The sequence below is a fragment of the Solanum dulcamara genome, chromosome 8 (assembly GCF_947179165.1).
Source record: "Solanum dulcamara chromosome 8, daSolDulc1.2, whole genome shotgun sequence".
NCBI classification, from domain to species: domain Eukaryota; kingdom Viridiplantae; phylum Streptophyta; class Magnoliopsida; order Solanales; family Solanaceae; genus Solanum; species Solanum dulcamara.
In genome coordinates this window covers 40,265,119-40,281,120 of record NC_077244.1, presented here as the reverse complement: position 1 = coordinate 40,281,120, position 16,002 = coordinate 40,265,119, and the positions used below count along the sequence as shown (strand labels likewise).

The 16,002-nt window shown below is 38.2% G+C and overlaps 1 pseudogene; it reads right to left on the bottom strand.

Moving 5' to 3' along the window:
* Positions 1 to 10,529: 10,529 nt before the first annotated feature.
* Positions 10,530 to 15,597, bottom strand: LOC129899891 (uncharacterized; annotated as a pseudogene).
* Between the last annotated feature and the right edge of the window lie 405 nt (positions 15,598 to 16,002).

The following is a 16,002-nucleotide window of genomic DNA, read 5'->3' as shown; positions in this document are numbered from 1 at the left end:
AATTGCCTGTTTAGGCTAATTTATTTCAAAAGAAGGGGTAATGGTGGACCCAAAAAAGATTGAAATAGTTAAAAATTGGACTAGGCCTAGTTCTGTAACCGAGGTTAAAAATTTTGTGGGATTGGACAATTATTATCGCTGGTTTGTGAAAAAACTTTGCTTCTATTGCTACTTACTTGACCAGGATAACTAAATAGGAGGTGCCATTTGAGTGGACTAAAAAGTGTGAAGAGAGCTTCCAAAAGCTCAAGACTCTTCTGACCACAAAACCAATTTTGACCCTATTGGTCGAAGGTAAAGACTTCATTATTTATTGTGATGCTTAACATTCCGATTTGGGTGTTGTATTAATGCAGGATAAGAATATTGTAGCATATGCTTCGTGACAGTTGAAGGTGCATGAGAGGAACTACCCGACTCATGACTTGGAGTTGGCAGTGGTAGTGTTTGCACTAAAAATTCTGAGACATTATTTGTATGGCATCAAGTGTGAGGTGTTTACTAATCACCGCATCTTACAACATGTGTTCACCTAGAAGAACTTGAATTTGAGACAGCGAAGAGACTATGAGGTCACCATCCAATACTATCTAGGTAAGGCTAATGTGGCAGTAGACACATTGAGCCAAATATCAGTGAGCATGGGCAGTCTATCCTATTTGGGGTCCCTTAAGTGGCCCTTGGCTAGAGACATTCAGGCCTTGGAGGCCAGGTTCATAAGCCTATCCATCTAAGATAAAGGTGGGATAATGGCCAAAGTTGATCTAAGGCCCACTTTTATAGAAGCGATCAAGACCAAGCAGTTTAAATATGTTAACTTAAATGAAATTAGAGGAAAAATATTGATGGGCAAGGCTTAAGACTCAACACTTGATGCAGGTAGAGTGCTTCACTTTAGGGGAAGGATTTGTGTTCCCTGGGTAGATGGACTAATTTAAAAAATCTTGTCTGAATCTCATGGTTCATGATACTCTATTCACTTGGGAGTAACTAAGATGTATCAAGACTTGAAACAATTATATTGGTAGCCTGTTGTGAAGAAAGACATAGCTGAATAAGTAGACAAGTGTCAGAACTACCAACAGGTGAAGTATAAGCACCAAAGACCTACATGTTTGCTCCAAAGAATGCCCATTCCTGAATGAAAGTGGGAAATAATAGCCATGGACTTCGTGGTGGAACTTTCCAAGACTTTGGGGAAGTATGACTCCATTTGGGTGGTGGTTGATAGGTTAACAAAGTGAACACACTTTATCCCAATTAGAGTGGATTACAATGTACAACAAATGACCAGGATTTATGTGAAAGAGATAGTAAGGTTGCATGGGGTGACCCTTTCTATCATTTTAGACCATAGTATGCAGTTTACTTACAAATTTTAGATAAAGTTGCAGGAAGGGTTGGTCACTCAATTTACTTTCAGCACCGCTTTCCATCCACAGACAGATGGTCAATTAGAAAGGATTATATAAGTGTTGGAAGACATGTTGAGGGCATGTGTGATCGACTTTGGGGGTATTGGGACAAGTTTTTTCCCTTGTGTGAGTTCTCCTACAATAATAGCTACCACTCCAATATCGAGATGACACTTTTTGAAGCCTTTTATGGGAGGGGATGCAGGTCTCCCATAGGGTGGTTTGAAGCTAGAAAAGTAGAGTCATTAGGGGTAGACTTAGTGAGGGACGTTCAGGATAAGGTAAGGAGCATCCAAGCTAAGCTTTTAGTGGCTCAAAGTCATCAAACAAAGTACACTGACTGTAAGGTAAGGGATATGACATCTGAGGCTGCTGAGCAAGTACTTTTTAAAGTGTCACCCATTAAAGGGGTGATGATATTCAACAAGAAGGGCAAACTCAGTTCTCGCTATATTAGACCTTTTGAGATTCTTGACTGTGTAGGGCCAGTGGAGTATAGATTATCCATACCACCCAGCTTATCTTAGGTACACCTGGTGTTCCATGTATCAATGTTGAAGAAGTACTATGTAGATAGGGACTATATTATTAAATGTGACTCGGTGTTATTAGAAAATGAACTTCAGTATGAGGAAGAGCCAGTAGAAATTCTTGATCGTGATGTCTAAAAGTTAAGGACTAAAGATATCAATATGGTCAAGGTGCAATGGAAACATCGCTTTGTGGAGAAATCTACTCGAGAGACTAAAAAGGACATATGAGACAAGTATCCTCAACTGTTCGACGAAACAGGTACTACTCTATCTCTACTTTAGACCTATTTTCCCTAGTTAGTCACTCGGAGATGAGTGATGGATAAATTGGTAACTATTGTAAAAACCTTTCCTATTCATGTGGAATAGGCCAATGGAAAAGGATTTCGGGAAAGAAACTCTAGGTAGTAAATTTGGAAAAATTTAGCCTAGGCCAAACTTGAATGAATTTTGAGTTAGGTAAGGTCTAGGGTGATCATGTGAATGGTGAGAGATCAAATCTCTAATTTAATAGTATAGGATGATATGCAAGATGATAAGGAACATTTACGGCTTTATAGAATCACATTCGGGCGAGTAAAACTCCAGAAATCAAATTTGGCATGAAGGGTAAATTTTAATATGTCTTCGAAGGGGTGTGTTGTGAAGTGGAGGCTTGGATATCAAACCCCAAGCTCTCTATTTTTTTGCAATTCTCCAGAGCGGGATCTGTCCTGCCAGAGCGGGATGATCCCATCAGAGCGGGATATTCATGAGACTTAAGTCGGAAAAAACCCCAAAATGGTCTATTTCTGCAAAACATTAGTTCCTAAGACTTTAGGAGGTGACCTAGGGAAATTTTCCATAGATTTTTATGCTTAAGGTAAGGAATTTACTCCTTAAATTCATCCTTTGATTCGTAGAACCTAGAAGCTATGATAGGTAATCATTGGGGGAGGGTTTGAACTAAAAACTAATGGTGAGAAATAGCCCTAGGGTGGGGTTAGGATCATAGATTTGGCCTAGGATGAGAATTATTTTATTTTTCATGATATTTAGGCCATTGTGTTGATCTTTTATATGTATTTATTATTTCTAGACCAAGAACAAAAGGAACGAACCTGGAATGGGAAAGCTCTTGCACTGTAAGGTGGTTGAAGCTTGAATTTGAGGTAGATGATGGTCTTGTTTCCCATATGTGTTTCATATACTTGGTAAATTTCTTTATGACATGCTTATGTGTATATGAATAAGGAAACATGCTAGATTATGTGTGAAAGATCACTTGCTGGCATGTCTTATGATGAACGTGTTCTTGGTACATATAATATTGTAAATACTGAATGTAGTTGTGATTATAGTATGTTTGGATAAGGTGTCACATTCCGACACATATTTGGATCAGGTGTCATATTCCGACATAAATTTGATTATTTGTAGGTCTCCTGAGAGGACCCTTGTGTGAAGTTACAGCATGTTGAAGATATTTAATTGTGATCTTGCTAAATATGATTGAAGATGAGATTGGTTGACCTATTTTGTATATGTGTATGCTTGTTATGTTGAATTTACTTTTCTATGATGCGCGTATTGGCTAATCACATGATCCTACCATTGCACTGCTATTTTTGTGTACTGATACTACACTTGCTTTGCCTTTGTTGAGTACAGGGCATATTTAGCTGGCTGCGGAGAGACTCCATTTAGTTATTGTTTAGATTATTTTCTAAATTTATGGGGACTCAATATTATTTCTTAATTTATTCCTGCTTCTGCAAATCCTTAACTGTTATATCTCACAAGTGTGATAGCTTGAGCTGTAAGGATGGTTTTTCCATCAGAGGATAGTGTGGGTTCCAGTCACGATGAATCGGGGTCGTGACATATTTAATATGTGACATCCTGTGATTCATTGGAAATTTAAACCCCAATAAATTAAATTTTAATCCAAACCCAGATCCATCTATTAATCCCTACCCGCCCCAGCTAAACCCCCCATTTCCCTTCTATTTTTGTTTGGACAAAAAATGCTGATTCAATGTTGGAATTCAATGCCGAAATTTATCATGAATGAATCAATTCTAGATAACAATCATAAACAATCTAATGGTCACTTTCTAACTCACAGAGAAATATTTGATAAGGGTTCTCTAAGAAGTCCCTTAAGTACGCATAGTTGCGAATTTATTATGAATTAAGGTACCTTGCATGAATTGATTTTAGTAAATCAGATATTAAGAAAGAGGCTTTTGGAAAATTTGGAAAAATTTAATCATATCCTGCAAGTTCCAAACCTGTTTGATTTGCAAAGGGGAAGCAATTGTTTCTTTTGCAAACTAATTCTCAAATATCTAATAAGCCAGAAAGATCAAGGAGAAAGTCTCTTCTAATAACCTTCTCCAAAAATATTTGAAATTCAAAAAAGCTTAATGTAGTTATGTTCAGAAGAATTCTCCATTGAAGAATGGAATTGAGAAAATGTTTCTGGTTTATGATTTTGTCTTTTTAGATAAAAGGGTTTTTAGTTGGGCGGGTTGATAGATGGATCATTAAATTTCTAAAAAGTCATAGGACGTCACGTATTAAATAATAACTCTAATTATATTTTCTAATGGATCCATCTACTAAGGACATTATGTAAGACTTCAGAAGTGGGAAATCCCAAAAATGAGGATCAAAAGATAAATTTTCAGAAAAATACAGTTTTTAACACCAGATGATGACCACGAAGGTCATCATGGGCTGTATTCTTCACCACGGTCCATGGTGGAGGTTCAGAAACTTAGAAATCGTAGGTATAGGTCCACGACAGGGACCACAAGCCATGGTGAGAACCACGATCCATGGTTCCCTCCGCGATGACCCCCCTCCCCGAGCCCCTCAGAATTCTTTCTAAGTCAAGTACTATGCCCCCACCACCACAGACCGCATTTCCCTTCATGGACCGTAGTAGGTCTCGTGGTGGCACCCCTTCCAAAACCCCTTTTTTTAGAATTTAAAGTCCATCACCACGACCTTCAGTACGATCCATATTAGCCTTCACCGTTCGTGGTGAGGTCCTATCCAGGTGCCCAGTTCCAGTTTTAAATTGAGATTATTTTGGTCTTTTTTCTATATTTTATTAATGAATGTGGATGAGTTTTGGAACTAGATTCTTAACCATTAACTAACCTAAATTACCCTAACCGTCCTATTCTCACCATAATTCCCTAAATAACAAAAACCTTCTCTCCCAAGTTTTCTCTCGAATGTCTTTTTCTCCCTCAAGCAATTCAAATGATTTCTTCAAGGTCAAGCTTCCATTCTCTTCAATTTAGGGCTAGTAAAGGTCAAGGTATGTGTGACTTCATCCATGGGTTCCTTTTACCAATGGAATCCCAAAGAAGTCTTCTCAAATTCTATTATAATTTCTTTAATTAAAAGCCCTAATTTCATGATTTGCATTGGGTCTTCTTAATTATAATATTCTTCAATGCTATTGGGCTAATGTCATGACCCAATTCCTTAGGTCATGATGACACCTACTATAACCCACCAGTAGGTAAGCCAACCCATCAACCCGAAACATCAAGTAATGGGTTTGAGGGCAGAAACTAAATAAGAGTGGCAAATTATAAAGATAGACAGAAAGAATAAGCGAAAGTAAACCAAAACATGATATAAACAAATAAATATCCCTCCCAAAACCTAGAAGTCATAATTATAGAGCTGCTACAAAATAAAAAATGAGTATAAGTCCCGAAAGTGGAACAAAAATATATACAACAACTGGCTAGTCTCAAAAGGAAAAAGATGGGCCATCCATACTGAAGGAGACAGGAATGATCCAAAAATACCAAGTGCTCACCTTATTCTTCAAAGCTGACTGCAACAGGTTTGATCTATCCACAGTGGTAGCTGGTGCTTAGTCCTGCATCACGAAAGTAGATGCAGAATATAGTATGAGTACCAAGATAACAGGTACCCAGTAAGCATCACAGGCCGAATGAGCAAAAAAGGTAAAAACAATATAAAAAAGAGGAATAGCCTAAATAGGAGTCAACATAAGCATCAAAAGGGGGAAAGAGTACTACTTATGAGAACTAAAGCTAACTATACCCAACTGGGCCCCCATAAACCCAGCCGGGACACTCGTATGCAAGTTAAATAAATACCTGAACAAACCCCCATAAGCCCACCGAGTACACAAAATAGCTACAACTACTAAGGCTAGGAACTAAGAATCTACGATGTTAGGAGCCAAAGTACTATATCATTTTCAAACGCAGAATCTCCAAGAGTCAATCGATCTAGTGGTGACTTAGGGGTTGAGGCCAGGACTAGGACCCAGATGCTCACCGAATGTTCAAAGTGGCCAAGGCCAGGAATGGGTACCCGGATGCTTGTCATAATACATAAGTATGGTCGAGTCTGGGATTAGGTACCTGGATGCTCGCCATAATACATCGGTATGATCGAGTCCAAGACTGGGTACCCGGATGCTCATCATACTAGTAAGCCAGTAGAGGCCAGGGCTGAGTACCCGGATGCTCCCCGATAATTTAGAATAGAGGCCAGGACTTGGTACCCGGATGCTCACTGATAGTTTATCCCATGATTCCAAATCTTCTACTTCCCAACTAGAATACAACAGTACCAAATATCTTTTCCCAAATAAGTCAAACGATATGCTGCTAAAACTGGAACATGAGCCAAAGTCAATGATCACAAAATCTAGTATTGCGGACGCATCATAAAAGTTACGCTTATATCGATTTATGGATGAGGATATTTTTAAGAGCAAGGGTAATGCCTAACTACTGCTCACTATGTTTATCTTGTTAATAAGCACAAGGAGCAGGGGAACATATCACTTGAAAATGAAGAGAAAAACAAATAACCTGCCTAGTTTAACAGGGGTCTCAATGTGAACTTTCAACCTGTCCAAAGACCCTATGTTCCTAATAGCAATCCTATGAAAGTGTCTAACAATTTTGATGTTATCAAATCCAATAATAAAACTACTGCTGTGAATAATGGAATCACTTTAGGTCCCAAATATCCAAACCAAATTAGAACTCCAACTTTTAATAGTCCTACTCCTCTTAATCATGTGGTGCCTCCCAATACTAATCTGGCTGTCAAACAAATCAAGCATTCCAATACTAATACTCCAACCTCCCTAATCCTGTCATCCCTCAAACTTTGACTACTAAGTTAAGAGCCCAAGAAGCCATGAAAATTGCCATTATTGATATTACACCCCCCAAAATTACTACAAAATAGGGCTATCCAGTTGTGGTATTTACAAAAGAAGATTTCATGGTGAAATTGGCCATTGACTGTAAGTATACTCTAATAGGCAAATTCACAAACACTATGCCTAAGATGGAAACCATTAAAAGGAATTCATCCTGCAAATAGAGCTCAGAGGAGGAGTGAAACTTACCCACTTTACTCTAGGCATCTGTACATAGACTTGTACAATGAGTATGATCACTCTACTGTATAGTCCAAAGGAAAAATGTACATAGATGGCCAACTTATGAGACTCCAGCTATGGACCCCCACCTTCAAGCCTGAAGAAGAAACCCCTTTAGTCCCTATATGGGCTATATTACCAAAATTACCTTGGCACTGCTATCACCTTGAAGTGGTAACCCCACTACTATCTCCAATTGGAAAGGTCTTATTCTTGGACTTGGCAACCTACAAGAAAATAAGGGGTAGTGTTGCAAAAGTCAAAGTTCAAATTGATCTTACCAAAAAAAACCCAGCATGTATGGTTGGGCTATGGTAAAGATGAAAATGGAGCAGGAAGGTGGCAATCTATTCAGTATAAAGGGGTGCCAGACTACTGTCAATACTGTAAGCACCAAGATCACACCATTCATGTTTGTACTGTTAAAAAAAGAGATGAGGATATTAAGAAAAAGAAAGATCAAGAAGAAACAGCAAGAAACAAAGACAAGTCCAGCACTGATAAGAGTAAAGAACAGCAGAACAAAGAGCTGTAACACGAAGAAGACAAACAAACTAAGGAACAACAAAACACTAACAGGGCTGAAGCTGAAAAAAAAGACCAAGAATATGTAGGCTGGCAAATTCAAAGGAGGAAAGGCAAAAAAGATGGACAACACCACCAACAACAACCACAACAACATAAAACACAAGTATCCATGTCAAAAGGGGAAAATTCAGTAACCCCCCAGTATAATATCAGCAGCATCAATGAAAGAAAAACTCAACAGCAGGCAGGTATGCTTAATAACTCTAACTCTAATACTTGTAATATCCAAAATTGTAATGTTGACTCTGGAATCCAGAGCCTACTCCCCCCTCCCTATACAACATTGGATCCCAGCCCCCATAATCCCATGCAGTAGGTTTTATATGTTAATAGAACTAGCAGACCTGCAAACAAACAAAAAGACCATAATATTACTGTTAGGTTTGAACCAAATACTGAATTGTATAATGTGGAATGCAATAATGCCAATGGAAAAATCCCAGGTATTGACTCAATGCTCCCACACCCCTATGGCTCCCCTAATTATTTTAATATGTTAAACAGTATTGCTGTTGTGGATAAAGAAGTCTGTAGAGGTGAGGTTGAGGGAATACAAGAGAAAATCACTAACCTACAGGAAGAGGAAACCAGGGGGAGGGAAAATCTATTGGTTGACCATAGAAAAGACCCTAGAGCCTCTACCACCACTCTTCCAGCAGATATAAGGTCCAATATGCAGGTTCAACAAGCTGATGTTCAACAGGTTCCAGAGGATAGGTTCCAGTTCAATGAAATTGATAAGGAAAGTACTAAACCTCCAAAGATTACTAAACAAAATATGGGTGTAGTGACTCAGCTCTTCAATAATAAATATACTCTATCTTTGAGTAAGAATAAGAGGGATGCACTGAAGAAGAAGTTACCTAAGACAAAAAAATCTCTGTCTGGAAAGACACAACACAGAGTAAACTATGTTTTGGTTGAAGAACAAGCAGGGATTCATATGACACCTCTTCAAATTCAAGCCAACTGTACTTAATTGTGTGTGCTTAATAAGAGAGCCATATAAGATGACTTTAAGGATGAATACAGAACTATTCAATCTGAAGATAAAGAGGATCCAGATCAAAGGGAACAATCTCATGATGAGGATGAAGAAACTAGTGCCTCTCCTTTGAGAGCACTAGATACTATCACAGATACTATAACTCAGGAGGAAGTGTTGCAGGTTACTGAGAAGCAGGGATTATCACCCAGGGGTCAGCAGGACAAGAATAAGAAAACAAAAGAAACAAGAAACCTCCACTAGTTCAGATAATGCTACTTGGAAGAGTAGCATCTACACAAGGTCCAAATCCCTGAAACTTTGATGATGAATATAATAAGCTGGAATGCAAGGAGTATTGATACTCAAGGTGCCTTATATAGACTTTAAAAACTCAAGGATTATCACAAACTATCTATATTGACAATTCTTGAACCATTTGCTAATCAATCACAGCTGAACCACTATAGAATTCAGTTGAGATTGGATAGTGCAATTCATAACCCCAATAACAAGATTTGGTTGTTTTGGAATCAGGATGTGAACTACTCCATTATAGATCAACATGAACAGTAGGTTACTTATGAAATCAAATATGTGGCTAATCCTAATTCTCATATTATTACATTTGTTTATGCCAAGTGTAAGGATTACATGAGAAGAAGTCTTTAGGATAAGATGCTGCAGTATGCTGACACAGACAAGCCATGGTGCATTATTGGGGACTTTAATGTAATCACAAATGTTGAAGAAAAGCTAGGAGGACAACTATACAATATGAACAAAAGTTTTGAGTTCATAAGTGTAATTGAGGCATATGGTCTCACTAATTTGGGCTTCCATGGGCAGAATTTAACATGGTGCAACAATAGGGACATGGAGGCTAGAATATGGAAGAGGTTGGACAGGGCCATGGTGAATAATAGGTGGTTAGATATAATACCTATGACTATTGTGACTCACCTTGCTTCTATAAGTTCTGATCACTATCCTCTTTTACTTGAAAGCAAATATTTCAAGTTCCTTAACTGTTGGGTGGAGAATGAGACATTCTTAGACACTATTAGATCCTGTTGGGAAAGACCAGTAGAAGGTAATCTAATGAGAATATTCCAATTGAAACTTAAGAGGGTGTCTAGTACTCTTATTAACTGGTCAAGGCAACAGTATGGAGACTTATATGAAGCTGTCAAAGAGTTTGAAGAGAAGGTAAAGCAAGCAGAAGATGCTCTCATCCATGACAAGTCTAAAGAAACCAAGATCAAGCTGAATCATGTGAATGCTCAGTACATTAAATACTTAAAGACTGAACAATCTATCCTTAAACAAAAAACTCAACTTCAGTGGTTTAAGGAGGGAGATGCAAATTCCAAGTAGTTTCATGCTATTATTAGAGGAAGGAGAAGAAGATTACTCATCCATCAAATTAGTGATGAGCAAGATAATACCATTCAAGGTGATCAGAATATAACTACTGCTGCATATGACTACTTTGAGAAGATCTTTACTAGCAAGAAAGAGGTTATCAATGAGGATATCCTCAGGTGTATCCCTAGATCCATCACAGATTAGTAAAACAAAGCCCTTAATGCTATGCCTACTAAAGTGGAGTTGAAAGAAGCTGTATTTTCTCTCAGTGATATATCTGCTGCAGGTCTAGATGGAATTAATGGCAAGTTCTTCCATACTTGCTGGGAAATCAATAGTGAAGACTTATTAAACTTGGTGAAATACTTTTTCTGTGGATACTCTATTACCAAGTTCATCTCACATGCTTGTTTGGTCCTACTCCCAAAAGTAGACCATCCTAATAAGCTATTAGACTTCAGACCTATATCACTAAGTAAATTCACCAATAAAGTTATTTCAAAAGTTCTATGTCTCAGACTAGCTCCTATTTTACCTCAACTAATCTCTGAAAATCAGTCAGGATTTGTTAAGGAAAGTAGTATATCTGAAAACATTATGCTGGCACAAGGAAATCATTTATGGCATTATAAAACCAAAGCTTGGAGATAATGTTGTGATCAAATTAGACATGGACAAAGACTATGACAGGGTGTTTTGGTCATTTATATGTCTAGTCATGAGAAGATTTGGTTTTGGATAAGTATTTATTGACATGGTTTGGAGTCTATGGCTAATAATTGGTACTCAGTTATTGTGAATGGAAGTAGACATGGTTTCTTCCACTCTATAAGAGGTCTCAAAAAGGGAGATCCTTTATGTCTAGCCCTATTTATTTTAGGAGCTGAGGTACTCTCAAGACTGCTCAATAATCTTCATCAACACTATTTGTACAAAGGTTTCTATATGGAGAAAAAGGGTCCATTGATTAATCATTTGAGCTTTGCTGATGATATTATCATTTTCACTTCAACATAGAGATACTCTCTCAAGCCGATCATGAAGACACTGCAGGTGTATGAGGAGACCTCAGGCCAGCTTATTAACACAAAAAAGAGCCAGTGCATGATCCCTCTAAATACTGATCCTGAGATCATTGAAAGGGTCACTTTTAACACTGGTTTCAAAACAACCCATGGCCCTATTACTTACTTGGGATGCCCCTTATATATTGGAGGTCAAAGGATCATATACTTTACTAGTATGGTGTCCAAAGTGATATCCAGAATTAGAGGATGGCAGATCAAAGTCCTCAGTTATGGAGGGAGAGCTGCTCTTGTGAAGTATGTGCTGCAGTCCCTCCTTATTCATCTTCTATCTGTTGTTATTGACATCCTATGACTCTTGAAATCTAGGCTCTGATACCAAGTTTTTCATACCCCGAATCTACACAATAAGCGTGATCGATACTCAGAAATCATTGTTGGTTCCCAAGCAAACCCTTGGCTTGGCTAACTACTCAGCGAAAGGCTTAACTCACAGCAAAAAGCTAACTCAGATGGGAATGCAACTGAATATAATTAATACTTCTCAAAAATAAGTCTCAAATACTATAAACAGATAAAGGTTGTTTAAAAACATAAATTTTGAAAAGTGAAATAAACTCCATACTCTGTCTATAAATATTAAGCCTCTAATAACTCTAGATGAGTACCGGGATAGGCCTATGGCTACCTCAAAGCACTAATAAATAAAGACTGAATAAACTAAAAGAGTTTCTCTGAAAGCAAGGAGGTCTCATAAAAAATTTGAAAGAAATTAATCTTCAATGATGAGCCTATTGAGGATCTCTAGCACCTGTATGTGCATAATAAAATGATGTAGCATTGAAAGACATTAGTATATGGAATGTAATATATGTATAATAGCTGGAAAAGAAACATACTCAATATAATAAATACTAAAGTAATTCAACTCAGATAAGTAAATCCAACTCAGTATAAAAATAATATTCACTCTTAGCGGAGTTTTTTTAACCAACAATCATCACTACGAGCACTGCAATGACACAATGAATTGCTGTCACTGCAACATCTATCCAATACCTTGCCAAGGTGAGGGACACAAACTTATCTCATAGATCATATAAAAGGTTGTATCAAGGACTGAAGTACAGAATCGCCCAAACCAACTACACAAACCTATCCTACACTGGCAACATAGTTTATGAGGTTTAAGTTATTCTAAACTCTTACCCATATCGGTGTTCAATAATGCTGCCAAAAATCATATGTTATTCTCATAGACTAAAGTGAGTGAAAATACTCAAAACATAACCTATTTAGTCTCATTAGAGTTTACTCAATTTAACTCAACCTTTCTCAACTTATTACATTTTCTTCAAAAATGTCACAACCCAACTCTGTGGGCCGCGATTGGGTTCCGATCTGGACCCTCTTTATACGTATCTATCAAATGTAATGATCAATATAAAAACTGTACAGAAGAACCCTGATGGGTTATAGCATTTTCATACATGTATCCTCTTTCATTTGTATCTTATCATGAAAGGGCGTGCAAGCTGACAAGGCTGCCATAGTTTCTTAATATTTCCAATACATCATGTAGACATAATTGAATATAACTTACACGTATAACCCATACAAATGTCTACAGACCTCTAAGAACATTAATAGTAATATATGGCGGGACAGGGCCCCCACCGTACCCCTGAATAAACAAATATATACATAGGAGGTTTGGTACTACAACTCGGCTCCGAATCAATGGAGCTTCTTCCAAACTAGCTGAGTGGAATCTTAAGTTGGCGGACTCCCAATACCTGTGTCTGTACCTGCGGGCATGAAGCGCAACCCCCCGAAGAAAGGGGGGTCAGTACGACATATGTACTGAGTATATAACAATAACTGAGATAACAACTGAAATAGGGATGCAGGAAATCAAGTATAGCATTTAGTAGGGTACTATATCTGCACCTCACAAAATAAAGTCCTGTATACCATTATCACTTACCGTATCCGGCTTGCTCAGGGACTCGGTGTTACAAATACATCATCTATCATGATAGGCATATGTATATTGTTAGCACTATGGAACGTACAACCCAATCCATATATATCAGGTTAGTGCCGAGGAGCGTCCAGCCCGATCCATATATATAACAGGTTAGTGCCGAGGAACATTCATCCCGATCCCTATACATATAATACATTAGTGCCGAGGAATGTATGGCTCGATCCCTATATATAACATGTTAGTGCCGAGGAATGTATGGACCGATCCCTATACATATAACACATTAGTGCCGAGGAACATTCGGCCCGGTCCCTATATAATATAATAATATATATACGTGCACATAAACCTTGATAGTATAACAAATGTCTCCCAAATATCATCATAAGATGTGTCAAAGAGTCTCTAGGTATAGGAGCTTACGCCTCCAATCATTATTCAACATATGGAAGGCTCGAGGAACAGGAGTTTAACCACTTTAAGAAGCCTAACCTCAAGAAGTGAGTACAAGTCCCGAGTTATAACCGAAACCTATAATGGAATCACCTCTAGCTCATATCATATATCACTTCACTTACCTTAATTGTTTCAAGAGAAGGAAGGAATAGGCTTCACGTGTACTACTTATCGTTATGTAGAAGACTTACAAGTCCATAACTCAACTATCGCAGGAGTTCTAATATCGAGAAGGGAATAAGATTGACGAACCATACTCGAGGTTCTATTAATGGAATTACCCCCAAATTTCATATCCACATCATACTTAAGACTAAGACATGCTAAGAGAAGGAATAAGCTTTACATACACTACTTTTCAGCATATAGAAGACCTGAGGAATGAGAGCTTAACTACTTTAATAGTTTTAACATTCAGAAGTGAACACGAATTATGAATCATGAATCATGTTCAGAGCTCATGAGTAGAATTACCCCAGGCTTCATACACATATCATTTGTCACTTAAATCTAAGACATGCCTAAAAGAAAAGAGAGACAGGCTTTACATACCTCTTATGAGTTACTCTTTGTCATGTTCACCTCGTCATCTTTTGAACCTATTAAACATGGAAGCAATAAAAATATAAACCATCCCTGACTTTTAAGCATCTTAAGTTGCACACGAGTATTCATAGAACTCATTTCCTCGCTCGTCTTCTCGACTAGTTCTTTAGCTAGTTAAGGAGTTAAAAAAATCGGGCAGCACCTCCTCTATAACATGCCCTATCCGAATTTCCAATTACATTCCTAATTACTACAGCCAACCAGCAACAACAAAGTGCATCTCATATACCCATAAAACATGGCAATATTACACAACATAAGCTCCAAACAACTTGCTAAAAATTACGACACCAAAATAGGGTTTCTAGTATTTATTTTGCAAAACCTTTAATTATACAAAACGAGGGGTCATGTGGATGAAAAAATCAGATCCCACACCTATTTTAGAATACTTTTAGGCCCTGAAATAACCACCACACACCTGCAGCAGCACACCACAAGCACAACACCTTGCTTCGACTACAATTTAACTATAGCGTCTCCAATTTAGATTGTCTTCAACGTCAAGTATTTTTACGCAAATTTTATACTTCCATCCACCTATAGGAAGTGTAATACACTTCATAACAACACCATAAAGTCCAACTTGAAATAAAAAACCTTACCTTACCCAAAATTGGCCAAAACTGCCAAATTATGACTCGAAAATTGCGGTAACGTCCTCGTATGGCTCCGTGAGAAGGGTGGTGGACAGAAATGGCCTTGTTGTACCTCACTATCGTCTTCAATGGGGTCTGCTCTTTCTTTTTTGGGAGAGTATGCCAATATGATCTTAATGAGGTACGGGGCTTTGCATCTGACATTCGTTGGGCTTCTCTCTTCGGGAGACTGCGCCCTGGCCTTTTTATCCAATAAACCCCTCCGGCTGAAGACTAGTGGTAGGTGGTCCTGCGGAGCTTTCGAAAAAGGGTAGCCTTGTGTGTAAGCACAGCAATGAACCACGGCGAATCCTCAGACGACCTATCTAAGATTAGGGGGGGATCCTTAGTAGTGGTGACCCTTTTACTCTTCCACGGACTGATACATGTACCGAATGCTCATACGGGAAAGTTGACTCCTGGGTCTGGAACCTGGGGGGTTGCTCCGAGAAATCCTTTCTTTCTCATCCACTCAGGGGGTGTGGACACACCTGCACGGATTATAGGTGATAGTTACAAGAATGGCGGGGAAGTTAATAGTACCCGACGACATTCAGGGATGGATGTAGACCCATCAGGCAGGGATAATCATTCCGGTCCTAGTAGAAGTGGCGACCATTCTCTAAACGTGCTGAAATTATGCGGACTGTTTGTATCACTTCCTTGCTTCCCCAAAATGGAATTTTATATTATAAAACACCATTATATAAATTTGGGACACCTTAAATAATTAATTCACGAAATGAAAGTTGGAGGCTTAACTTGGCAGCCCCAAACCCATAGCCCTTCTTTCTTGCCCCTAGCATTTTTCTCTTCAACTTTCTCCTATCTTTTCCAAATGTAGGACTGAAGACATGGTTCTATAGGCATCATAAAATATATATATACATCTCCATGTTGTTGAGGAATACCGTAGATAATTAATTCACAGAGGAAAATTGGAACTTACCTTGAATTC